At 47.7% G+C, this 23,842-nt stretch overlaps 7 non-coding genes and 7 pseudogenes across 7 annotated transcripts; all 14 read left to right on the top strand.

Moving 5' to 3' along the window:
* Positions 1-3,155: 3,155 nt before the first annotated feature.
* Positions 3,156-3,346, top strand: LOC141243648 (U2 spliceosomal RNA). Its single transcript, XR_012307704.1, has one exon. It is a non-coding gene; the product is annotated as a U2 spliceosomal RNA (small nuclear RNA).
* Positions 3,347-9,452: 6,106 nt separating this feature from the next.
* Positions 9,453-9,656, top strand: LOC141243753 (U2 spliceosomal RNA; annotated as a pseudogene).
* A 1,115-nt stretch (positions 9,657-10,771) lies between these two features.
* On the top strand, positions 10,772-10,863 carry LOC141243783 (U2 spliceosomal RNA; annotated as a pseudogene).
* A 794-nt stretch (positions 10,864-11,657) lies between these two features.
* LOC141243762 (U2 spliceosomal RNA) lies at positions 11,658-11,843 on the top strand. The gene has a single exon (XR_012307807.1). It is a non-coding gene; the product is annotated as a U2 spliceosomal RNA (small nuclear RNA).
* Positions 11,844-12,958: 1,115 nt separating this feature from the next.
* On the top strand, positions 12,959-13,050 carry LOC141243777 (U2 spliceosomal RNA; annotated as a pseudogene).
* A 789-nt stretch (positions 13,051-13,839) lies between these two features.
* Positions 13,840-14,024, top strand: LOC141243746 (U2 spliceosomal RNA). The gene has a single exon (XR_012307793.1). It is a non-coding gene; the product is annotated as a U2 spliceosomal RNA (small nuclear RNA).
* Positions 14,025-15,139: 1,115 nt separating this feature from the next.
* On the top strand, positions 15,140-15,231 carry LOC141243778 (U2 spliceosomal RNA; annotated as a pseudogene).
* A 789-nt stretch (positions 15,232-16,020) lies between these two features.
* Positions 16,021-16,205, top strand: LOC141243747 (U2 spliceosomal RNA). The gene has a single exon (XR_012307794.1). It is a non-coding gene; the product is annotated as a U2 spliceosomal RNA (small nuclear RNA).
* A 1,115-nt stretch (positions 16,206-17,320) lies between these two features.
* On the top strand, positions 17,321-17,412 carry LOC141243780 (U2 spliceosomal RNA; annotated as a pseudogene).
* A 789-nt stretch (positions 17,413-18,201) lies between these two features.
* Positions 18,202-18,386, top strand: LOC141243748 (U2 spliceosomal RNA). Its single transcript, XR_012307795.1, has one exon. It is a non-coding gene; the product is annotated as a U2 spliceosomal RNA (small nuclear RNA).
* A 1,115-nt stretch (positions 18,387-19,501) lies between these two features.
* LOC141243781 (U2 spliceosomal RNA) lies at positions 19,502-19,593 on the top strand (annotated as a pseudogene).
* A 789-nt stretch (positions 19,594-20,382) lies between these two features.
* Positions 20,383-20,567, top strand: LOC141243749 (U2 spliceosomal RNA). The gene has a single exon (XR_012307796.1). It is a non-coding gene; the product is annotated as a U2 spliceosomal RNA (small nuclear RNA).
* A 1,115-nt stretch (positions 20,568-21,682) lies between these two features.
* LOC141243782 (U2 spliceosomal RNA) lies at positions 21,683-21,774 on the top strand (annotated as a pseudogene).
* A 789-nt stretch (positions 21,775-22,563) lies between these two features.
* On the top strand, positions 22,564-22,748 carry LOC141243750 (U2 spliceosomal RNA). Its single transcript, XR_012307797.1, has one exon. It is a non-coding gene; the product is annotated as a U2 spliceosomal RNA (small nuclear RNA).
* The last annotated feature ends 1,094 nt before the right edge of the window (positions 22,749-23,842 follow it).

A 23,842-nucleotide genomic window follows, 5' to 3' on the forward strand; every position in this document is an offset into this window, starting at 1 on the left:
CTTCTTGTCTCTACTCCACTTGTCTCCAGGCTCAGGCCCCTGGACAGGGCCTGCCTGTGGAGCAGAGCCCATAGAGCAGCTCTGCTCCCTGTCTTCTCCTCTCAGAACTCCCTACTCTGCCTCAGCCCCAGGTTTATATAGGGGAAGTCCTTCCCCTCCCAAGACTGGGCAGGAGGTGTGGCATGCACAGGATCCCTGACCAAAGGACCTCCCACCTGCTCTCAGACGTAATATCTCTATCACTGTGGCAACCAGACCCCTGGGGTGTCACATTCCCCCCTAGTGAAATTTAGTAGTCCGGGACTAAACATATTTTTGTAACATAACAAAGTATAAACAATAACATTACAATAAGGAAACGCATAAAGCTGGTCACGGCGTGTCCGTAACCGGGTGCAGTCTTTGAAGAAAGCAAGGTGTCCATTTCACCAAAACAGGGAGACGTAACCAGGTAGGGGTCTGTCCTACCCCGAGTCCTTAACAGTCTTTTAGTCCATCCTGGGTTACGCTCCACTAACTGTACAAAGGATTCCCGGTAAATCCACCAAGGACTCCTATAAATAACTGGAAACACATAATATTTACAAGATATGGCCGCTCTCAGTCCTCGGCCAGTGGGGATAAGGATTGGCTGCTCACAGTCCTCAGCCTGTGGGGAGATGGGATGGCTGCTCACAGTCCTCAGCCTGGTTAAGGATAGGGGACACACGGGAACAGTTCACACTTGTACCAACGGGGACCATATTTTAATTAGCAACACAAGTACCCCTACGGGTAACTATGTACAGTTCCACTTTACCGTACTTCAGTAACGGCATCCTCCTGCTCCTTCTTGTGTGTAGGCTTCAGACCCGTCCGGGTCCTCTTGGCTTTCCTCGTATTGGTAGTACTGCAGCTCCTCCTTGGTTAACGTGGAGGGCGTACAGTCCTTTTGCACCTGGGGAGTTCAGGCCTTGCGACCAGGCGTGGAGAGGGTCGCCGTTGATGACGCCCGGGGTCAGAGGGTGCAACTTTGGGCCTGGGTGCGGGCTGGTGGTGGTAGTGCCCAGGGCTGGAGGGCTTGGCCGCAGGGCTTGTTGCGGGGGCTGGAGCAGGTCGGTGTCTGCAGCGCCCGAAATCGGCGGCTCCACCAGGGGGCCCGGGAGCAGGCTGACGCTGGCAGCGTCCGGGACAGGGAGACTCCTCTTACCTGCTCCCGCGACCGCTCCTGCGTCACGCGTCTTCTCCCGGCGCTGGTCGGGGCCGGCGACGACTGGGGCACTGCCGATGCTGGGCAGCTTAGTCTGCTGCCGGTCCGCCATCTTGCTGTCCGTTCCTGGTGTCCTCCTCCCCCCTAGTGGACCGTGGCCTACCTTCCGGAGATCCTCTTCCGTAGGCCGCGGCTCCGCAGTCAATCGTCGGGGTAGAGGAACTGGCGTCGCGCTCCTGTGACGTCGGCGTCTGCTGGGCTCCTTCCAGGACCTTACGCAACGTCCGGACGTGAGGCGGGGCTTCAGTTCTCGCGCGCTTTCGGAGTCCACGCCCCTCTTCTTCCCGCGCGGCGTCCTCAAGATGGCGTCCAATGGCGGGAAAACTCCACGGATGGCGGGAAGAAGGTCGAAGATGGCGCCGGATGGCGGGAAAACTTCGCGGATGGCGGGAAGAAGGTAGAAGATGGCGCCGGATGGCGGGAAACCTCCACGAATAGCGGGAATCTTCACCACTGGTAAGTTTGAACAGTCTTTGCTTTTCAGGCACGCAGTACCCGGTGGTTGCGGGCACGAGATCCTGCCGACTACGCCAAAGTTGACGCGCCCCTGGGCCTGTGTCGCGCTGCGGTGCGCACGCGGGAGCTTACCCGGAGCCGGATCCGTGGAGGGTTGTAGTCTCGTGGCGGTGACCCGGTCCGTGCCCAGGGAGTCAAACTGGACGGCAGTCTACTAGTAGTAAATAGTTGATGACTACGCCACCCGTTGAGTGCAGCCAGGGAGCTGCTGCTGCGGGGCAGACCGCTGAGGCCGATGGTAGGATTATGCAGCGTGATAGTATAACCCCCAACGGGAGGGGTATGGTCTCAGGGCAGCCGACGTGGATGATGGGGGTAGCAGGAACCACTCAGAGACGGTACGGTGTAGTTCAGGGTCTTTACTGGTAACAACGATAGACCCTCCCGGAGTACTTGCTAGCGAACGGGGCCTGGTCAGTCCTTGAGCAGATGGGATCTCCCCTGGCCAGGCGTAGTTGTAGGCCTCCCAAACTGACTGTACTCTTCTGGCTACCTTGCTAGAAGCTGATGTAAGTAGCCCACGTCCCTGAGTGTACCGTGTGGTGCTCACCCGTATGGCCGGTGACTCGGGGCCTTCTAATGGCTTCCGCTCCACGATGGCGGTGCTGGTCCCACGCGTGTGACCGTGCCTTCGGGCTTCTGGGCCAGAGGACCTGAAATCCCCTGCCTGACGGATTCTGCTGCTGGGTAAGAGTTAGCCCCCACAGCCTCGGACTCCGGGTCCGGAAAGAAGTCTTCTTAGTCAGGGCGAGCTCTGCAGCTGCCAGCCCCTGACTCCTTGTAACTCTGCTGTTTCCTATGCTGCTTCTTGTCTCTACTCCACTTGTCTCCAGGCTCAGGCCCCTGGACAGGGCCTGCCTGTGGAGCAGAGCCCATAGAGCAGCTCTGCTCCCTGTCTTCTCCTCTCAGAACTCCCTACTCTGCCTCAGCCCCAGGATTATATAGGGGAAGTCCTTCCCCTCCCAAGACTGGGCAGGAGGTGTGGCATGCACAGGATCCCTGACCAAAGGACCTCCCACCTGCTCTCAGACGTAATATCTCTATCACTGTGGCAACCAGACCCCTGGGGTGTCACATAATCAGGAGCCCTCCTGCTAAGGGTAGACAGCTGCTCGTTCCACCCCACCCCCCGCCTTAATTGGTTCTCCTCCCTTCCAACGGTGTTGAGGCGGGTGGGAACAGCAGGGGGTGAAGGTGCTGTGTTTAAAGAGGTGGAGTTATGCAGATCTAAAACACGTGGATTGCAGCAGCAGCAAGCCGAAAAGTGCAGGCATGTAAGGGATCTAGAGGTTGACAACATGTCTTCTTAACGGGAGTCCAGGAGCTCATCTCCACAAATGGACTTTTCAGGATCCTTGGGTGGCTCCGTAGTTTGAAACCAATTCTGGTTATCGCTTCTCGGCCTTTTGGCTAAGATCAAGTGTAGTATCTGTTCTTATCAGTTTAATATCTGATACGTCCCCTATCTGGGGACCATATATTAAATGGATTTTTAGAACAGGGAGATGGAAAAAGAGCTTGCTCTGTCCACTCCACGCATTGACCTGGTATTGCAGTATCTCCAGGACCGGTGCACCCCTTCTTTAATGCAGTTTCTAAAATCAGAAAGAATTGAATTCAATGTTTTTTGTTCATTTTGCTTGTTTGTCGGATTTTGGGATGGACTCTTTGGCTTTGCTTTTCTTCTCCTCATTGGATTTTTCATGTTCAAAGTTGCAGAAGCCAGATTACAAGCTCATTTTGGTTCAACTTCAGCAACTGTGCATTGCATTGCCATGTAATGTGATGCAATGCTATCTTTCTAGCTCTCCCTTTTTACTTCCTTTTGGATAAACAGACATATTAGGCAAGCATTTTGGAGCTTTCACCTAAATAACTACAGGTGGTGAGATAAGCTGCACAATATAATTGACCTTTCAGTATATTGTTGCACACACACCATCTATTTAGCAAATGCCTTTGTTATCAACAGCAGCCTTTTAAACTCACCTGAGCTAACAGGTATGTGCGCTGGTTACTCTGTTGCGCTTAAAATTTCTTTTTTGGTTTGCTACAATGCCTTTTCTGAAACGTTGTCTCCTTCTGCTGGAACACTGACTTCTTTCATTTAATGCCTGCAGACTATAAAAGAGAACCCAACCCAAAAAGTTTGGTTGATTAGTCTGTGGCATTCTGTTAAACTGTTGCTTATGGCGGTCTCTGTGAGCTTCTCAGCGACATTCAGCCAGCCAGGTATCCTGCCTGCAGTAGATGGAATGTGGCAATGGAACGCTGGCTGCGCGTGTCATAATAGGCTCTGAGCCTTTATATACCTGTGCACAGCAGCAGCCACCTTCAGTCTGCTGCTGGACAGCCAGCAGCAGCAGCAGCAGGAGAGGTATGTAATCAGGAGCCCTCCTGCTAAGGGTAGACAGCTGCTCGTTCCACCCCACCCCCCGCCTTAATTGGTTCTCCTCCCTTCCAACGGTGTTGAGGTGGGTGGGAACAGCAGGGGGTGAAGGTGCTGTGTTTAAAGAGGTGGAGTTATGCAGATCTAAAACGCGTGGATTGCAGCAGCAGCAAGCCGAAAAGTGCAGGCATGTAAGGGATCTAGAGGTTGACAACATGTCTTCTTAACGGGAGTCCAGGAGCTCATCTCCACAAATGGACTTTTCAGGATCCTTGGGTGGCTCCGTAGTTTGAAACCAATTCTGGTTATCGCTTCTCGGCCTTTTGGCTCAGACCTAGTGTTTGGACAAGAGGTTCCTTGTGTACTAGCCCTCGGCCTTCCAGCATCGCCACTTCGGTGGCTTAAGCTGGATGCTGCTATAGGGGGAGAGTGAGGAGGAAACGAGAAGGCGATTCCTGAAGCGACCATGGGTGTCAAGCTTCGCTTTGCTGGGACCGGGGATCCCCGGGTCAAGAATGCTTTCCGTATCGAGGTCTCTGAGGAGAAGAAGGACCATTTCTCGTTGTCATACCTGGTCAACGCCATTTTCTATGAAATCCTGAAGATCCAGAAGTCGGAGATCATCTGTTTGCAGGAGTTCAGAAGGGAGCATAGGTACGTCTTGGTGCTTTCTTCTATGGCGGCTTGCCAAAACCTTTTCAAAACTCTTCAAGTCCTTTCAGAGCACCCTCAGCTGGATGGACTTATCTTCACTGTACTCTACTCTAAGGGGGATATCCCGGTGGTAGTATTCATGCACAACCCCTTTATCTCCCGGGATGATATCACTGCATTCCTGAGAAGACACTGCATTTTTGTGCAATTCTCCCATAAAATCTTAAATGGAGAAGGGCTGTGGACTGGGAAGTATAAATACTTTGTGAGGTTTGGGATAGACCCTCATGGTCCTGGAGGTATTCACTATCCTCCCCTGAACTTTACAATTGGAAGAGACTCTGGATATCTGTTTTTTCCCGAGGCGCCATTGTTCTGCAGGAGATGCAACATGTTCGGGCATATCCAGGATTTCTGCAAACAATTGCCAAACTGTAGAAAGTGCAACAAGTACGGTCATCTGGCGAAGGATTGTTCCAACCCGGTGGTATGTGATGCCTGCGGGGAGGAAGGACATGTGATTCGGGATTGTAAGGCTAAAGTCAAGCCTAGGTCCTTCTCCGAAGTGACCAAAGGTAAGCCTACTGTCCCTGCTGTTACCCCACAGGTGACTACTGCAGAGATCAATGAGGAGACGGAGCCCCCTGAGGTTGAAGATCTGGTGGGTGAGGCCCAGACCCTGTTGGACCCTCCAGCCCCTGCTGGGCCAAGTATGGAGATCTCCGAGTTGGATGTGGACCTCCCTCATCAGTCCGAAATATGTGGTGAGGGTGACATGGATGTGTCTCTTGCTCGAACCCCTGCATTGTCCTGGGGTGCTACAGACGAAGAGGTGGCCAGGGATGGTGGCCAAGGAGACTTTACTTCTGGGAGGTCTTTTGATGATGATGATACTCCTGAACTGGCCAATAAAAAACCCAGACGAGAGTACTCACCTGCCAGCGGAGGGTGCGACAGTCCTGCAAGTGACCGCATTTACCCGCAGGATGTCTTCTCCCCTGATGCTCCTTACCTTGGCATCCCTGAGAGCATCAACACCTTTGGGGTGCTTTCCCAGTCTGATGATAATGGATGAGTATGGTGTGATCAACATTGAGTCATGTATTTCTTTTCATTAATTAATGTCTTGCCAATCTGGTTGGGATGTAGTGTCCCTAAATGTAAGGCAGATCAGATCTAAAATCAGAAGAACAACTGTTCTGGACTACCTGAAACATTTAGGTGCTGATGTTTTTTGCCTTCAGGAGTGTGGGATTCAGGATGCTCCTTGTGACAAAGACTGGCCTTACGGACAGCATATCTGGTCAGGGTCTAATCATAATAAAAATGATGGGGTGGGGATATTAGTTGGGAATAAAGAAATCTCTATTGATAGTTATATTGTGGTGGAGGTGGGCCGATGTTTAATTGCATTTTTGAGTTATAGAGGGTGGCGGGTCAGAATTATTAATTTATATTGCCCTACAGGGAAGGAAGAGCGGCTTGCTCTTCTTGAAAAATTAAGTTTTTTTCTTCCAGGGAAATCTCCCACTATTTTTGTTGGGGACGTTAATTGTGTCACAGAAGGAAAGTGTGACATAACAGGAAAGAAATTGTCCCATTTAATTTGTGATTTTTCCTTTTTAGATGCAGCAGTTGTTGTTCTTGGCATGCCACCACCGCCGACATACCATGCTGACCGTGGTGAGATTCATTCCAGAATTGATTTAATGTTATTTTCTAAAAATATGGTATGTTTGGATTTTTCTCAACAAAAGGTACCTTTTTCGGACCATGAATGTTTGAGAGGCGTGTTTTGTGCGAATGGTGACCAAGTGTATGGCGGTGGGGTATGGAAGTTGAATGCAAGGCTGTTAGAGGATGATGAGGTGATGAATGAGTTTAATGTAAAGTATGAAAGATGGAGAATGCGTAAGAAGGATTTTGTGTGTGTTCTTGACTGGTGGGACTGGGTGAAAGTGCAATTTAAAACTTTCTTCAAAAAGTGGGGCTATAGAAAAGCTGCCAGATATAGGAATAGGTTTAATGACCTTAATAGACGGATTGACTGGTTGAGAAAGTGTGTTGCAAGTGGTTTGGAGATGTCTGATCAACTTACTGAGGCTAAGAATGAATTGAAGCGTGTGTTGGATGAGAAAGGAAAGGAAATTATATATCGTACTAAAATTGAGCACCTGGAGAAAAATGAGAAGTGTACGAGGTTCTTTTTTAAAAAAATGAATGGTAGGAAGACTGATATGAATGAAGTTGTGAATGAAAGTGGAACCAACTGTATGGGTGAGGATGTGCTGAAAGAAGTGAATAGGTTTTATAGCAAGTTGTATGATGAGAAATGGATTGACTCTGGGCTTGTGTCATATGTTCTGAATGGTGTGGAGAAAAAACTTGATTCTGAGGAGCGTGATCTGTTGTGTGAGGATGTAGTTCTGGATGAAGTGAAGAATGTGGTGTGGAGTGCTAAAAAGAGTAAGACTCCTGGGAAAGATGGTATACCTGTAGAGTTGTATGTGAAAGCATGGGAAGTTTTGGGAACAGATTTGACTGAGGTATGTAAGTATATGTGGGTGAATGGTAGGTTGTGTGAATCAATGAAAGAAGGAGTGGTTGTGCTTGTGTATAAAAAGGGTGAGAGGAAACGTTTGGAAAACTGGAGACCAATAACACTGCTGAATTCGGATTATAAGGTCTACAGTAAGTTACTGGCAAATCGTATGCGTGAAGTGATTGGTAGTGTTGTGGAGGAGGACCAAGTATGTGCAGTGCCTGGAAGAAGTATGAGTGATAACTTGTTATTGTTGAGAGATATGATTGGGGATTGCAAGGATAGAAAGCAGAAATGTATGACTTTAGCTATTGATTTTGAGAAGGCGTTTGACAGGGTTTCGCATGTGTTTTTGTTTAAAGTACTGGAAAGAATGGGGTTTCCTAGAGAATTTGTGAATTGTGTAAAATCATTGTATGATTGTGTGTCAAGTGAATTCTTGGTTAATGGGTGGCTGTGTGACAAAGTGAAGATTAGGTCAGGAGTAAGGCAGGGGTGTCCTATGTCCCCCGTCTTATTTGTATGTGTAATAGAACCATTGTTATGTTTGATTAGACGGGATAAAATGATGAGAGGTTTGTTGGTGCCTGGTAGTGGTGGTAAGCATGTGAAAGTGTTAGGTTATATGGATGATGTTGTGGTTGTGAGTGAAAGTATGGCTTCTTTGAGTAGAATTAAATTGCTTTTGGATTTTTTTGTTGGTGCGTCTGGTTTTAGGGTAAATTGGAATAAATGTAGTTTTAAATGTTTTGGAGATAGTAGTATTCGTATGGATGGTGTAAAGTGTGAAGAGGGTGCAATCAAGATTTTGGGCGTATTATTTAATGATGACTTAAAAGGGAATGAAAGTTGGGAAGAGTGTGGTATGCGGGTTGAACGTAAATTGAATTTCTGGCGAATGAGAGAATTGACTCTGCGTGGTAAGGTGTTAATTATCAAAGCAGTGATTCTCCCTATCCTGCTTTATGTGTCGACTGTTTTTCCTTCTCCTTACAGGAAAATTAAGAGAATAGAGAAGTTGGTATTCACATTCCTGTGGTGTAGTAAGATGGAGAAGTTGAAGCGGGAGAGCCTTTTTAAGGCTTGTCAGCATGGTGGGCTGGCCTTTCCCAATATTGAAGTTTTTTTAGGCCTTAATTATATTAAGACTGTGGTTATTTTGCTGGGTAAAGGCAATAAAGGTGCTTTTATGGCTAATTATTCTGCTGGATGGATGTTGTATGGGTTATGCTGGAGGAAGAGAGATGCGAGTGTGCCTGTGGCCTTTAAGTGTCCTGTTTGGTATGAGGTGATTGAGAAATTTGTGAGAAAGCATGATTTGTTGAGTGTGGGAATGAATGATTTTAGAATGACCAAGAATGTGGTGAAAAGAATGAGTGCAAATGAGGTAGAGTGTAATATTGTTGGGCTGAGAGGGAATGAGGTTTCAGATGCATGGAAGAAGTTAGATACGTATGGGATGTCAAACAAACAGAAGGATGTGGTGTGGATGACTTTACATAATATTTTACCTGTGAGAGAAGTGCAGAAGAAAAGAGAGTTGATAAGAACAGATGTGTGTCCGAGAGTGGGATGTGGTGGTTGTGAGACTGTCAGGCATGTTATGTGGGATTGTGAGTACGCGTACAGTGTGTGGAAGTGTGTAGGTGGATTGTGTAAGGGTTTAGCAGGCGTGAATTTTGTGGATTGGCGTGTGGCGATGTTTGGAATTGGTGCGTGTAGTCGGTCTAAAGATAGAATTTTATGGTTGATAATGGCTTGTGTGATGGAGAGTTTGTGGGATGCAAGGAACCTTGGACTTTTCAAAAGGAAATCTTTATCAGTGAATGAATGTGTTAGACTTATTCTTTCAAGACTATACCTGATATATAAGTTGGACAGCAGAGGCGGTGGTGGCACAGATGCCGAAGGGATTTGGAAATTTAAAAAGTGGCATTACCTTATCAAATACCAGTGATTTTTTTCTTTGTGATTCCTTGAAGTTTCTGCATTTGTGTTATGTAAAGGATGTTCCCTTGTGATTATATCTCGTCTTATACTACTGCTAAATAAATAGAACCATGATGATGAGAAGTTTTAAGTAGCAAATTTTGGAGAAATTCATACTGTTTGCTGAAAAACTAAACTGAATGGTTTAAAAAAAAAAAAAAAAATCTGTTCTTATCAGTTTAATATCTGATACGTCCCCTATCTGGGGACCATATATTAAATGGATTTTTAGAACAGGGAGATGGAAAAAGAGCTTGCTCTGTCCACTCCACGCATTGACCTGGTATTGCAGTATCTCCAGGACCGGTGCACCCCTTCTTTAATGCAGTTTCTAAAATCAGAAAGAATTGAATTCAATGTTTTTGGTTCATTTTGCTTGTTTGTCGGATTTTGGGATGGACTCTTTGGCTTTGCTTTTCTTCTCCTCATTGGATTTTTCATGTTCAAAGTTGCAGAAGCCAGATTACAAGCTCATTTTGGTTCAACTTCAGCAACTGTGCATTGCATTGCCATGTAATGTGATGCAATGCTATCTTTCTAGCTCTCCCTTTTTACTTCCTTTTGGATAAACAGACATATTAGGCAAGCATTTTGGAGCTTTCACCTAAATAACTACAGGTGGTGAGATAAGCTGCACAATATAATTGACCTTTCAGTATATTGTTGCACACACACCATCTATTTAGCAAATGCCCTTGTTATCAACAGCAGCCTTTTAAACTCACCTGAGCTAACAGGTATGTGCGCTGGTTACTCTGCTGCGCTTAAAATTTCTTTTTTGGTTTGCTACAATGCCTTTTCTGAAACGTTGTCTCCCTCTGCTGGAACACTGACTTCTTTCATTTAATGCCTGCAGACTATAAAAGAGAACCCAACCCAAAAAGTTTGGTTGATTAGTCTGTGGCATTCTGTTAAACTGTTGCTTATGGCGGTCTCTGTGAGCTTCTCAGCGACATTCAGCCAGCCAGGTATCCTGCCTGCAGTAGATGGAATGTGGCAATGGAACGCTGGCTGCGCGTGTCATAATAGGCTCTGAGCCTTTATATACCTGTGCACAGCAGCAGCCACCTTCAGTCTGCTGCTGGACAGCCAGCAGCAGCAGCAGCAGGAGAGGTATGTAATCAGGAGCCCTCCTGCTAAGGGTAGACAGCTGCTCGTTCCACCCCACCCCCCGCCTTAATTGGTTCTCCTCCCTTCCAACGGTGTTGAGGCGGGTGGGAACAGCAGGGGGTGAAGGTGCTGTGTTTAAAGAGGTGGAGTTATGCAGATCTAAAACGCGTGGATTGCAGCAGCAGCAAGCCGAAAAGTGCAGGCATGTAAGGGATCTAGAGGTTGACAACATGTCTTCTTAACGGGAGTCCAGGAGCTCATCTCCACAAATGGACTTTTCAGGATCCTTGGGTGGCTCCGTAGTTTGAAACCAATTCTGGTTATCGCTTCTCGGCCTTTTGGCTAAGATCAAGTGTAGTATCTTTTGAAAAGGCGGTTTTGGATGTTGGCCGCCCTAGTAGATTGATACATTATGCACACTGGGGTTTAGGCGCTTGTTAGTACGCCAGGTGGCTAATATAGTCATCTGGTGGAAAGCATGGCCCCCCAGGATCGACGCCATTGGGCCGGGGAAGATCGAAAGCCCGAAGTGTGAAGTGCCCCAGGAGTGGTGACCCTGGGGTGCCTTAACTCACTGGGATTGGGAACCCCACTTGAGTTTATGGCACATTTGCACAAGCACTTCAAATTTTCTTTCTTCGCACACACCCTTATTCCGGGCCTTCTGGCCTTAGGATGGGGAATTTTTCAATTCCCGGTCGAAGGTCCGGGCAGTATTATACTGTGAAACCTTCACTATTTATTTAATTTCTTTGTCACTGTGTGTCCACTTATTCACGTGTGTCACGTCCTACTAGGATTTTGTCGGGATGCGGTTCCCTTACGGGTTCCTCTCTTGGCAGGTCTAGGGGGGGAGTGTGTGGCCATCAGGTTCCGCTCCCCCCTGAACCCCCCTGGCTCTCCTCTTTCGGGAGGAGAGCGTTGTTGGCTCCCCTCTTCCGGGAGGAGAGCACAGTCTTTGGCTCCCAGTGCCTTGCTCGGGTGAGAACTCGGGCAGGTGCTGGGGGTAAGATTGGGTCGCCTCTGGCTTCGGCTGGAGGTGGCTTTTTGTCCCTGTTCCTCGCTGTGGCCTTTTGGCTCGGAGGGACGGGGAATGGTTTGGGGGACCCTTCTCCTTTTGGAGAGGGTTTCAAGAAGACCAGCATCCTAGTGCACTTTTTTTGTGGCACTTGTCACTTTTTTAAGCGCACTCGGGTTTTGTACACGAATTCGGGCTTTCGAAAAAAAAAAAAAAAAAAAAATCTGTTCTTATCAGTTTAATATCTGATACGTCCCCTATCTGGGGACCATATATTAAATGGATTTTTAGAACAGGGAGATGGAAAAAGAGCTTGCTCTGTCCACTCCACGCATTGACCTGGTATTGCAGTATCTCCAGGACCGGTGCACCCCTTCTTTAATGCAGTTTCTAAAATCAGAAAGAATTGAATTCAATGTTTTTTGTTCATTTTGCTTGTTTGTCGGATTTTGGGATGGACTCTTTGGCTTTGCTTTTCTTCTCCTCATTGGATTTTTCATGTTCAAAGTTGCAGAAGCCAGATTACAAGCTCATTTTGGTTCAACTTCAGCAACTGTGCATTGCATTGCCATGTAATGTGATGCAATGCTATCTTTCTAGCTCTCCCTTTTTACTTCCTTTTGGATAAACAGACATATTAGGCAAGCATTTTGGAGCTTTCACCTAAATAACTACAGGTGGTGAGATAAGCTGCACAATATAATTGACCTTTCAGTATATTGTTGCACACACACCATCTATTTAGCAAATGCCCTTGTTATCAACAGCAGCCTTTTAAACTCACCTGAGCTAACAGGTATGTGCGCTGGTTACTCTGCTGCGCTTAAAATTTCTTTTTTGGTTTGCTACAATGCCTTTTCTGAAACGTTGTCTCCTTCTGCTGGAACACTGACTTCTTTCATTTAATGCCTGCAGACTATAAAAGAGAACCCAACCCAAAAAGTTTGGTTGATTAGTCTGTGGCATTCTGTTAAACTGTTGCTTATGGCGGTCTCTGTGAGCTTCTCAGCGACATTCAGCCAGCCAGGTATCCTGCCTGCAGTAGATGGAATGTGGCAATGGAACGCTGGCTGCGCGTGTCATAATAGGCTCTGAGCCTTTATATACCTGTGCACAGCAGCAGCCACCTTCAGTCTGCTGCTGGACAGCCAGCAGCAGCAGCAGCAGGAGAGGTATGTAATCAGGAGCCCTCCTGCTAAGGGTAGACAGCTGCTCGTTCCACCCCACCCCCCGCCTTAATTGGTTCTCCTCCCTTCCAATGGTGTTGAGGCGGGTGGGAACAGCAGGGGGTGAAGGTGCTGTGTTTAAAGAGGTGGAGTTATGCAGATCTAAAACGCGTGGATTGCAGCAGCAGCAAGCCGAAAAGTGCAGGCATGTAAGGGATCTAGAGGTTGACAACATGTCTTCTTAACGGGAGTCCAGGAGCTCATCTCCACAAATGGACTTTTCAGGATCCTTGGGTGGCTCCGTAGTTTGAAACCAATTCTGGTTATCGCTTCTCGGCCTTTTGGCTAAGATCAAGTGTAGTATCTTTTGAAAAGGCGGTTTTGGATATTGGCCGCCCTAGTAGATTGATACATTATGCACACTGGGGTTTAGGCGCTTGTTAGTACGCCAGGTGGCTAATATAGTCATCTGGTGGAAAGCATGGCCCCCCAGGATCGACGCCATTGGGCCGGGGAAGATCGAAAGCCCGAAGTGTGAAGTGCCCCAGGAGTGGTGACCCTGGGGTGCCTTAACTCACTGGGATTGGGAACCCCACTTGAGTTTATGGCACATTTGCACAAGCACTTCAAATTTTCTTTCTTCACACACACCCTTATTCCGGGCCTTCTGGCCTTAGGATGGGGAATTTTTCAATTCCCGGTCGAAGGTCCGGGCAGTATTATACTGTGAAACCTTCACTATTTATTTAATTTCTTTGTCACTGTGTGTCCACTTATTCACGTGTGTCACGTCCTACTAGGATTTTGTCGGGATGCGGTTCCCTTACGGGTTCCTCTCTTGGCAGGTCTAGGGGGGGAGTGTGTGGCCATCAGGTTCCGCTCCCCCCTGAACCCCCCTGGCTCTCCTCTTTCGGGAGGAGAGCGTTGTTGGCTCCCCTCTTCCGGGAGGGGAGCACAGTCTTTGGCTCCCAGTGCCTTGCTCGGGTGAGAACTCGGGCAGGTGCTGGGGGTAAGATTGGGTCGCCTCTGGCTTCGGCTGGAGGTGGCTTTTTGTCCCTGTTCCTCGCTGTGGCCTTTTGGCTCGGAGGGACGGGGAATGGTTTGGGGGACCCTTCTCCTTTTGGAGAGGGTTTCAAGAAGACCAGCATCCTAGTGCACTTTTTTTGTGGCACTTGTCACTTTTTTAAGCGCACTCGGGTTTTGTACACGAATTCGGGCTTTCGATAAAAAAAAAAAAATCTGTTCTTATCAGTTTAATATCTGATACGTCCCCTATCTGGGGACCATATATTAAATGGATTTTTAGAACAGGGAGATGGAAAAAGAGCTTGCTCTGTCCACTCCACGCATTGACCTGGTATTGCAGTATCTCCAGGACCGGTGCACCCCTTCTTTAATGCAGTTTCTAAAATCAGAAAGAATTGAATTCAATGTTTTTGGTTCATTTTGCTTGTTTGTCGGATTTTGGGATGGACTCTTTGGCTTTGCTTTTCTTCTCCTCATTGGATTTTTCATGTTCAAAGTTGCAGAAGCCAGATTACAAGCTCATTTTGGTTCAACTTCAGCAACTGTGCATTGCATTGCCATGTAATGTGATGCAATGCTATCTTTCTAGCTCTCCCTTTTTACTTCCTTTTGGATAAACAGACATATTAGGCAAGCATTTTGGAGCTTTCACCTAAATAACTACAGGTGGTGAGATAAGCTGCACAATATAATTGACCTTTCAGTATATTGTTGCACACACACCATCTATTTAGCAAATGCCCTTGTTATCAACAGCAGCCTTTTAAACTCACCTGAGCTAACAGGTATGTGCGCTGGTTACTCTGCTGCGCTTAAAATTTCTTTTTTGGTTTGCTACAATGCCTTTTCTGAAACGTTGTCTCCTTCTGCTGGAACACTGACTTCTTTCATTTAATGCCTGCAGACTATAAAAGAGAACCCAACCCAAAAAGTTTGGTTGATTAGTCTGTGGCATTCTGTTAAACTGTTGCTTATGGCGGTCTCTGTGAGCTTCTCAGCGACATTCAGCCAGCCAGGTATCCTGCCTGCAGTAGATGGAATGTGGCAATGGAACGCTGGCTGCGCGTGTCATAATAGGCTCTGAGCCTTTATATACCTGTGCACAGCAGCAGCCACCTTCAGTCTGCTGCTGGACAGCCAGCAGCAGCAGCAGCAGGAGAGGTATGTAATCAGGAGCCCTCCTGCTAAGGGTAGACAGCTGCTCGTTCCACCCCACCCCCCGCCTTAATTGGTTCTCCTCCCTTCCAATGGTGTTGAGGCGGGTGGGAACAGCAGGGGGTGAAGGTGCTGTGTTTAAAGAGGTGGAGTTATGCAGATCTAAAACGCGTGGATTGCAGCAGCAGCAAGCCGAAAAGTGCAGGCATGTAAGGGATCTAGAGGTTGACAACATGTCTTCTTAACGGGAGTCCAGGAGCTCATCTCCACAAATGGACTTTTCAGGATCCTTGGGTGGCTCCGTAGTTTGAAACCAATTCTGGTTATCGCTTCTCGGCCTTTTGGCTAAGATCAAGTGTAGTATCTTTTGAAAAGGCGGTTTTGGATATTGGCCGCCCTAGTAGATTGATACATTATGCACACTGGGGTTTAGGCGCTTGTTAGTACGCCAGGTGGCTAATATAGTCATCTGGTGGAAAGCATGGCCCCCCAGGATCGACGCCATTGGGCCGGGGAAGATCGAAAGCCCGAAGTGTGAAGTGCCCCAGGAGTGGTGACCCTGGGGTGCCTTAACTCACTGGGATTGGGAACCCCACTTGAGTTTATGGCACATTTGCACAAGCACTTCAAATTTTCTTTCTTCGCACACACCCTTATTCCGGGCCTTCTGGCCTTAGGATGGGGAATTTTTCAATTCCCGGTCGAAGGTCCGGGCAGTATTATACTGTGAAACCTTCACTATTTATTTAATTTCTTTGTCACTGTGTGTCCACTTATTCACGTGTGTCACGTCCTACTAGGATTTTGTCGGGATGCGGTTCCCTTACGGGTTCCTCTCTTGGCAGGTCTAGGGGGGGAGTGTGTGGCCATCAGGTTCCGCTCCCCCCTGAACCCCCCTGGCTCTCCTCTTTCGGGAGGAGAGCGTTGTTGGCTCCCCTCTTCCGGGAGGGGAGCACAGTCTTTGGCTCCCAGTGCCTTGCTCGGGTGAGAACTCGGGCAGGTGCTGGGGGTAAGATTGGGTCGCCTCTGGCTTCGGCTGGAGGTGGCTTTTTGTCCCTGTTCCTCGCTGTGGCCTTTTGGCTCGGAGGGACGGGGAATGGTTTGGGGGACCCTTCTCCTTTTGGAGAGGGTTTCAAGAAGACCAGCATCCTACTGCACTTTTTCTGTGGCACTTGTCACTTTTTTAAGCGCACTCGGGTTTTGTACACGAATTCGGGCTTTCGATAAAAAAAAAAAAATCTGTTCTTATCAGTTTAATATCTGATACGTCCCCTATCTGGGGACCATATATTAAATGGATTTTTAGAACAGGGAGATGGAAAAAGAGCTTGCTCTGTCCACTCCACGCATTGACCTGGTATTGCAGTATCTCCAGGACCGGTGCACCCCTTCTTTAATGCAGTTTCTAAAATCAGAAAGAATTGAATTCAATGTTTTTGGTTCATTTTGCTTGTTTGTCGGATTTTGGGATGGACTCTTTGGCTTTGCTTTTCTTCTCCTCATTGGATTTTTCATGTTCAAAGTTGCAGAAGCCAGATTACAAGCTCATTTTGGTTCAACTTCAGCAACTGTGCATTGCATTGCCATGTAATGTGATGCAATGCTATCTTTCTAGCTCTCCCTTTTTACTTCCTTTTGGATAAACAGACATATTAGGCAAGCATTTTGGAGCTTTCACCTAAATAACTACAGGTGGTGAGATAAGCTGCACAATATAATTGACCTTTCAGTATATTGTTGCACACACACCATCTATTTAGCAAATGCCCTTGTTATCAACAGCAGCCTTTTAAACTCACCTGAGCTAACAGGTATGTGCGCTGGTTACTCTGCTGCGCTTAAAATTTCTTTTTTGGTTTGCTACAATGCCTTTTCTGAAACGTTGTCTCCTTCTGCTGGAACACTGACTTCTTTCATTTAATGCCTGCAGACTATAAAAGAGAACCCAACCCAAAAAGTTTGGTTGATTAGTCTGTGGCATTCTGTTAAACTGTTGCTTATGGCGGTCTCTGTGAGCTTCTCAGCGACATTCAGCCAGCCAGGTATCCTGCCTGCAGTAGATGGAATGTGGCAATGGAACGCTGGCTGCGCGTGTCATAATAGGCTCTGAGCCTTTATATACCTGTGCACAGCAGCAGCCACCTTCAGTCTGCTGCTGGACAGCCAGCAGCAGCAGCAGCAGGAGAGGTATGTAATCAGGAGCCCTCCTGCTAAGGGTAGACAGCTGCTCGTTCCACCCCACCCCCCGCCTTAATTGGTTCTCCTCCCTTCCAATGGTGTTGAGGCGGGTGGGAACAGCAGGGGGTGAAGGTGCTGTGTTTAAAGAGGTGGAGTTATGCAGATCTAAAACGCGTGGATTGCAGCAGCAGCAAGCCGAAAAGTGCAGGCATGTAAGGGATCTAGAGGTTGACAACATGTCTTCTTAACGGGAGTCCAGGAGCTCATCTCCACAAATGGACTTTTTAGGATCCTTGGGTGGCTCCGTAGTTTGAAACCAATTCTGGTTATCGCTTCTCGGCCTTTTGGCTAAGATCAAGTGTAGTATCTTTTGAAAAGGCGGTTTTGGATATTGGCCGCCCTAGTAGATTGATACATTATGCACACTGGGGTTTAGGCGCTTGTTAGTACGCCAGGTGGCTAATATAGTCATCTGGTGGAAAGCATGGCCCCCCAGGATCGACGCCATTGGGCCGGGGAAGATCGAAAGCCCGAAGTGTGAAGTGCCCCAGGAGTGGTGACCCTGGGGTGCCTTAACTCACTGGGATTGGGAACCCCACTTGAGTTTATGGCACATTTGCACAAGCACTTCAAATTTTCTTTCTTCGCACACACCCTTATTCCGGGCCTTCTGGCCTTAGGATGGGGAATTTTTCAATTCCCGGTCGAAGGTCCGGGCAGTATTATACTGTGAAACCTTCACTATTTATTTAATTTCTTTGTCACTGTGTGTCCACTTATTCACGTGTGTCACGTCCTACTAGGATTTTGTCGGGATGCGGTTCCCTTACGGGTTCCTCTCTTGGCAGGTCTAGGGGGGGAGTGTGTGGCCATCAGGTTCCGCTCCCCCCTGAACCCCCCTGGCTCTCCTCTTTCGGGAGGAGAGCGTTGTTGGCTCCCCTCTTCCGGGAGGGGAGCACAGTCTTTGGCTCCCAGTGCCTTGCTCGGGTGAGAACTCGGGCAGGTGCTGGGGGTAAGATTGGGTCGCCTCTGGCTTCGGCTGGAGGTGGCTTTTTGTCCCTGTTCCTCGCTGTGGCCTTTTGGCTCGGAGGGACGGGGAATGGTTTGGGGGACCCTTCTCCTTTTGGAGAGGGTTTCAAGAAGACCAGCATCCTAGTGCACTTTTTTTGTGGCACTTGTCACTTTTTTAAGCGCACTCGGGTTTTGTACACGAATTCGGGCTTTCGATAAAAAAAAAAAAATCTGTTCTTATCAGTTTAATATCTGATACGTCCCCTATCTGGGGACCATATATTAAATGGATTTTTAGAACAGGGAGATGGAAAAAGAGCTTGCTCTGTCCACTCCACGCATTGACCTGGTATTGCAGTATCTCCAGGACCGGTGCACCCCTTCTTTAATGCAGTTTCTAAAATCAGAAAGAATTGAATTCAATGTTTTTGGTTCATTTTGCTTGTTTGTCGGATTTTGGGATGGACTCTTTGGCTTTGCTTTTCTTCTCCTCATTGGATTTTTCATGTTCAAAGTTGCAGAAGCCAGATTACAAGCTCATTTTGGTTCAACTTCAGCAACTGTGCATTGCATTGCCATGTAATGTGATGCAATGCTATCTTTCTAGCTCTCCCTTTTTACTTCCTTTTGGATAAACAGACATATTAGGCAAGCATTTTGGAGCTTTCACCTAAATAACTACAGGTGGTGAGATAAGCTGCACAATATAATTGACCTTTCAGTATATTGTTGCACACACACCATCTATTTAGCAAATGCCCTTGTTATCAACAGCAGCCTTTTAAACTCACCTGAGCTAACAGGTATGTGCGCTGGTTACTCTGCTGCGCTTAAAATTTCTTTTTTGGTTTGCTACAATGCCTTTTCTGAAACGTTGTCTCCTTCTGCTGGAACACTGACTTCTTTCATTTAATGCCTGCAGACTATAAAAGAGAACCCAACCCAAAAAGTTTGGTTGATTAGTCTGTGGCATTCTGTTAAACTGTTGCTTATGGCGGTCTCTGTGAGCTTCTCAGCGACATTCAGCCAGCCAGGTATCCTGCCTGCAGTAGATGGAATGTGGCAATGGAACGCTGGCTGCGCGTGTCATAATAGGCTCTGAGCCTTTATATACCTGTGCACAGCAGCAGCCACCTTCAGTCTGCTGCTGGACAGCCAGCAGCAGCAGCAGCAGGAGAGGTATGTAATCAGGAGCCCTCCTGCTAAGGGTAGACAGCTGCTCGTTCCACCCCAATCCCCGCCTTAATTGGTTCTCCTCCCTTCCAACGGTGTTGAGGCGGGTGGGAACAGCAGGGGGTGAAGGTGCTGTGTTTAAAGAGGTGGAGTTATGCAGATCTAAAACGCGTGGATTGCAGCAGCAGCAAGCCGAAAAGTGCAGGCATGTAAGGGATCTAGAGGTTGACAACATGTCTTCTTAACGGGAGTCCAGGAGCTCATCTCCACAAATGGACTTTTCAGGATCCTTGGGTGGCTCCGTAGTTTGAAACCAATTCTGGTTATCGCTTCTCGGCCTTTTGGCTAAGATCAAGTGTAGTATCTTTTGAAAAGGCGGTTTTGGATATTGGCCGCCCTAGTAGATTGATACATTATGCACACTGGGGTTTAGGCGCTTGTTAGTACGCCAGGTGGCTAATATAGTCATCTGGTGGAAAGCATGGCCCCCCAGGATCGACGCCATTGGGCCGGGGAAGATCGAAAGCCCGAAGTGTGAAGTGCCCCAGGAGTGGTGACCCTGGGGTGCCTTAACTCACTGGGATTGGGAACCCCACTTGAGTTTATGGCACATTTGCACAAGCACTTCAAATTTTCTTTCTTCGCACACACCCTTATTCCGGGCCTTCTGGCCTTAGGATGGGGAATTTTTCAATTCCCGGTCGAAGGTCCGGGCAGTATTATACTGTGAAACCTTCACTATTTATTTAATTTCTTTGTCACTGTGTGTCCACTTATTCACGTGTGTCACGTCCTACTAGGATTTTGTCGGGATGCGGTTCCCTTACGGGTTCCTCTCTTGGCAGGTCTAGGGGGGGAGTGTGTGGCCATCAGGTTCCGCTCCCCCCTGAACCCCCCTGGCTCTCCTCTTTCGGGAGGAGAGCGTTGTTGGCTCCCCTCTTCCGGGAGGGGAGCACAGTCTTTGGCTCCCAGTGCCTTGCTCGGGTGAGAACTCGGGCAGGTGCTGGGGGTAAGATTGGGTCGCCTCTGGCTTCGGCTGGAGGTGGCTTTTTGTCCCTGTTCCTCGCTGTGGCCTTTTGGCTCGGAGGGACGGGGAATGGTTTGGGGGACCCTTCTCCTTTTGGAGAGGGTTTCAAGAAGACCAGCATCCTAGTGCACTTTTTTTGTGGCACTTGTCACTTTTTTAAGCGCACTCGGGTTTTGTACACGAATTCGGGCTTTCGATAAAAAAAAAAAAATCTGTTCTTATCAGTTTAATATCTGATACGTCCCCTATCTGGGGACCATATATTAAATGGATTTTTAGAACAGGGAGATGGAAAAAGAGCTTGCTCTGTCCACTCCACGCATTGACCTGGTATTGCAGTATCTCCAGGACCGGTGCACCCCTTCTTTAATGCAGTTTCTAAAATCAGAAAGAATTGAATTCAATGTTTTTGGTTCATTTTGCTTGTTTGTCGGATTTTGGGATGGACTCTTTGGCTTTGCTTTTCTTCTCCTCATTGGATTTTTCATGTTCAAAGTTGCAGAAGCCAGATTACAAGCTCATTTTGGTTCAACTTCAGCAACTGTGCATTGCATTGCCATGTAATGTGATGCAATGCTATCTTTCTAGCTCTCCCTTTTTACTTCCTTTTGGATAAACAGACATATTAGGCAAGCATTTTGGAGCTTTCACCTAAATAACTACAGGTGGTGAGATAAGCTGCACAATATAATTGACCTTTCAGTATATTGTTGCACACACACCATCTATTTAGCAAATGCCCTTGTTATCAACAGCAGCCTTTTAAACTCACCTGAGCTAACAGGTATGTGCGCTGGTTACTCTGCTGCGCTTAAAATTTCTTTTTTGGTTTGCTACAATGCCTTTTCTGAAACGTTGTCTCCTTCTGCTGGAACACTGACTTCTTTCATTTAATGCCTGCAGACTATAAAAGAGAACCCAACCCAAAAAGTTTGGTTGATTAGTCTGTGGCATTCTGTTAAACTGTTGCTTATGGCGGTCTCTGTGAGCTTCTCAGCGACATTCAGCCAGCCAGGTATCCTGCCTGCAGTAGATGGAATGTGGCAATGGAACGCTGGCTGCGCGTGTCATAATAGGCTCTGAGCCTTTATATACCTGTGCACAGCAGCAGCCACCTTCAGTCTGCTGCTGGACAGCCAGCAGCAGCAGCAGCAGGAGAGGTATGTAATCAGGAGCCCTCCTGCTAAGGGTAGACAGCTGCTCGTTCCACCCCAATCCCCGCCTTAATTGGTTCTCCTCCCTTCCAACGGTGTTGAGGCGGGTGGGAACAGCAGGGGGTGAAGGTGCTGTGTTTAAAGAGGTGGAGTTATGCAGATCTAAAACGCGTGGATTGCAGCAGCAGCAAGCCGAAAAGTGCAGGCATGTAAGGGATCTAGAGGTTGACAACATGTCTTCTTAACGGGAGTCCAGGAGCTCATCTCCACAAATGGACTTTTCAGGATCCTTGGGTGGCTCCGTAGTTTGAAACCAATTCTGGTTATCGCTTCTCGGCCTTTTGGCTAAGATCAAGTGTAGTATCTTTTGAAAAGGCGGTTTTGGATATTGGCCGCCCTAGTAGATTGATACATTATGCACACTGGGGTTTAGGCGCTTGTTAGTACGCCAGGTGGCTAATATAGTCATCTGGTGGAAAGCATGGCCCCCCAGGATCGACGCCATTGGGCCGGGGAAGATCGAAAGCCCGAAGTGTGAAGTGCCCCAGGAGTGGTGACCCTGGGGTGCCTTAACTCACTGGGATTGGGAACCCCACTTGAGTTTATGGCACATTTGCACAAGCACTTCAAATTTTCTTTCTTCGCACACACCCTTATTCCGGGCCTTCTGGCCTTAGGATGGGGAATTTTTCAATTCCCGGTCGAAGGTCCGGGCAGTATTATACTGTGAAACCTTCACTATTTATTTAATTTCTTTGTCACTGTGTGTCCACTTATTCACGTGTGTCACGTCCTACTAGGATTTTGTCGGGATGCGGTTCCCTTACGGGTTCCTCTCTTGGCAGGTCTAGGGGGGGAGTGTGTGGCCATCAGGTTCCGCTCCCCCCTGAACCCCCCTGGCTCTCCTCTTTCGGGAGGAGAGCGTTGTTGGCTCCCCTCTTCCGGGAGGGGAGCACAGTCTTTGGCTCCCAGTGCCTTGCTCGGGTGAGAACTCGGGCAGGTGCTGGGGGTAAGATTGGGTCGCCTCTGGCTTCGGCTGGAGGTGGCTTTTTGTCCCTGTTCCTCGCTGTGGCCTTTTGGCTCGGAGGGACGGGGAATGGTTTGGGGGACCCTTCTCCTTTTGGAGAGGGTTTCAAGAAGACCAGCATCCTAGTGCACTTTTTTTGTGGCACTTGTCACTTTTTTAAGCGCACTCGGGTTTTGTACACGAATTCGGGCTTTCGATAAAAAAAAAAAAATCTGTTCTTATCAGTTTAATATCTGATACGTCCCCTATCTGGGGACCATATATTAAATGGATTTTTAGAACAGGGAGATGGAAAAAGAGCTTGCTCTGTCCACTCCACGCATTGACCTGGTATTGCAGTATCTCCAGGACCGGTGCACCCCTTCTTTAATGCAGTTTCTAAAATCAGAAAGAATTGAATTCAATGTTTTTGGTTCATTTTGCTTGTTTGTCGGATTTTGGGATGGACTCTTTGGCTTTGCTTTTCTTCTCCTCATTGGATTTTTCATGTTCAAAGTTGCAGAAGCCAGATTACAAGCTCATTTTGGTTCAACTTCAGCAACTGTGCATTGCATTGCCATGTAATGTGATGCAATGCTATCTTTCTAGCTCTCCCTTTTTACTTCCTTTTGGATAAACAGACATATTAGGCAAGCATTTTGGAGCTTTCACCTAAATAACTACAGGTGGTGAGATAAGCTGCACAATATAATTGACCTTTCAGTATATTGTTGCACACACACCATCTATTTAGCAAATGCCCTTGTTATCAACAGCAGCCTTTTAAACTCACCTGAGCTAACAGGTATGTGCGCTGGTTACTCTGCTGCGCTTAAAATTTCTTTTTTGGTTTGCTACAATGCCTTTTCTGAAACGTTGTCTCCTTCTGCTGGAACACTGACTTCTTTCATTTAATGCCTGCAGACTATAAAAGAGAACCCAACCCAAAAAGTTTGGTTGATTAGTCTGTGGCATTCTGTTAAACTGTTGCTTATGGCGGTCTCTGTGAGCTTCTCAGCGACATTCAGCCAGCCAGGTATCCTGCCTGCAGTAGATGGAATGTGGCAATGGAACGCTGGCTGCGCGTGTCATAATAGGCTCTGAGCCTTTATATACCTGTGCACAGCAGCAGCCACCTTCAGTCTGCTGCTGGACAGCCAGCAGCAGCAGCAGCAGGAGAGGTATGTAATCAGGAGCCCTCCTGCTAAGGGTAGACAGCTGCTCGTTCCACCCCACCCCCCGCCTTAATTGGTTCTCCTCCCTTCCAACGGTGTTGAGGCGGGTGGGAACAGCAGGGGGTGAAGGTGCTGTGTTTAAAGAGGTGGAGTTATGCAGATCTAAAACGCGTGGATTGCAGCAGCAGCAAGCCGAAAAGTGCAGGCATGTAAGGGATCTAGAGGTTGACAACATGTCTTCTTAACGGGAGTCCAGGAGCTCATCTCCACAAATGGACTTTTCAGGATCCTTGGGTGGCTCCGT

Source organism: Phyllobates terribilis, unplaced genomic scaffold (genome assembly GCF_046119375.1).
Source record: "Phyllobates terribilis strain yellow unplaced genomic scaffold, ASM4611937v1 Scaffold_1268__1_contigs__length_339053, whole genome shotgun sequence".
In the NCBI taxonomy this organism is placed as follows: domain Eukaryota; kingdom Metazoa; phylum Chordata; class Amphibia; order Anura; family Dendrobatidae; genus Phyllobates; species Phyllobates terribilis.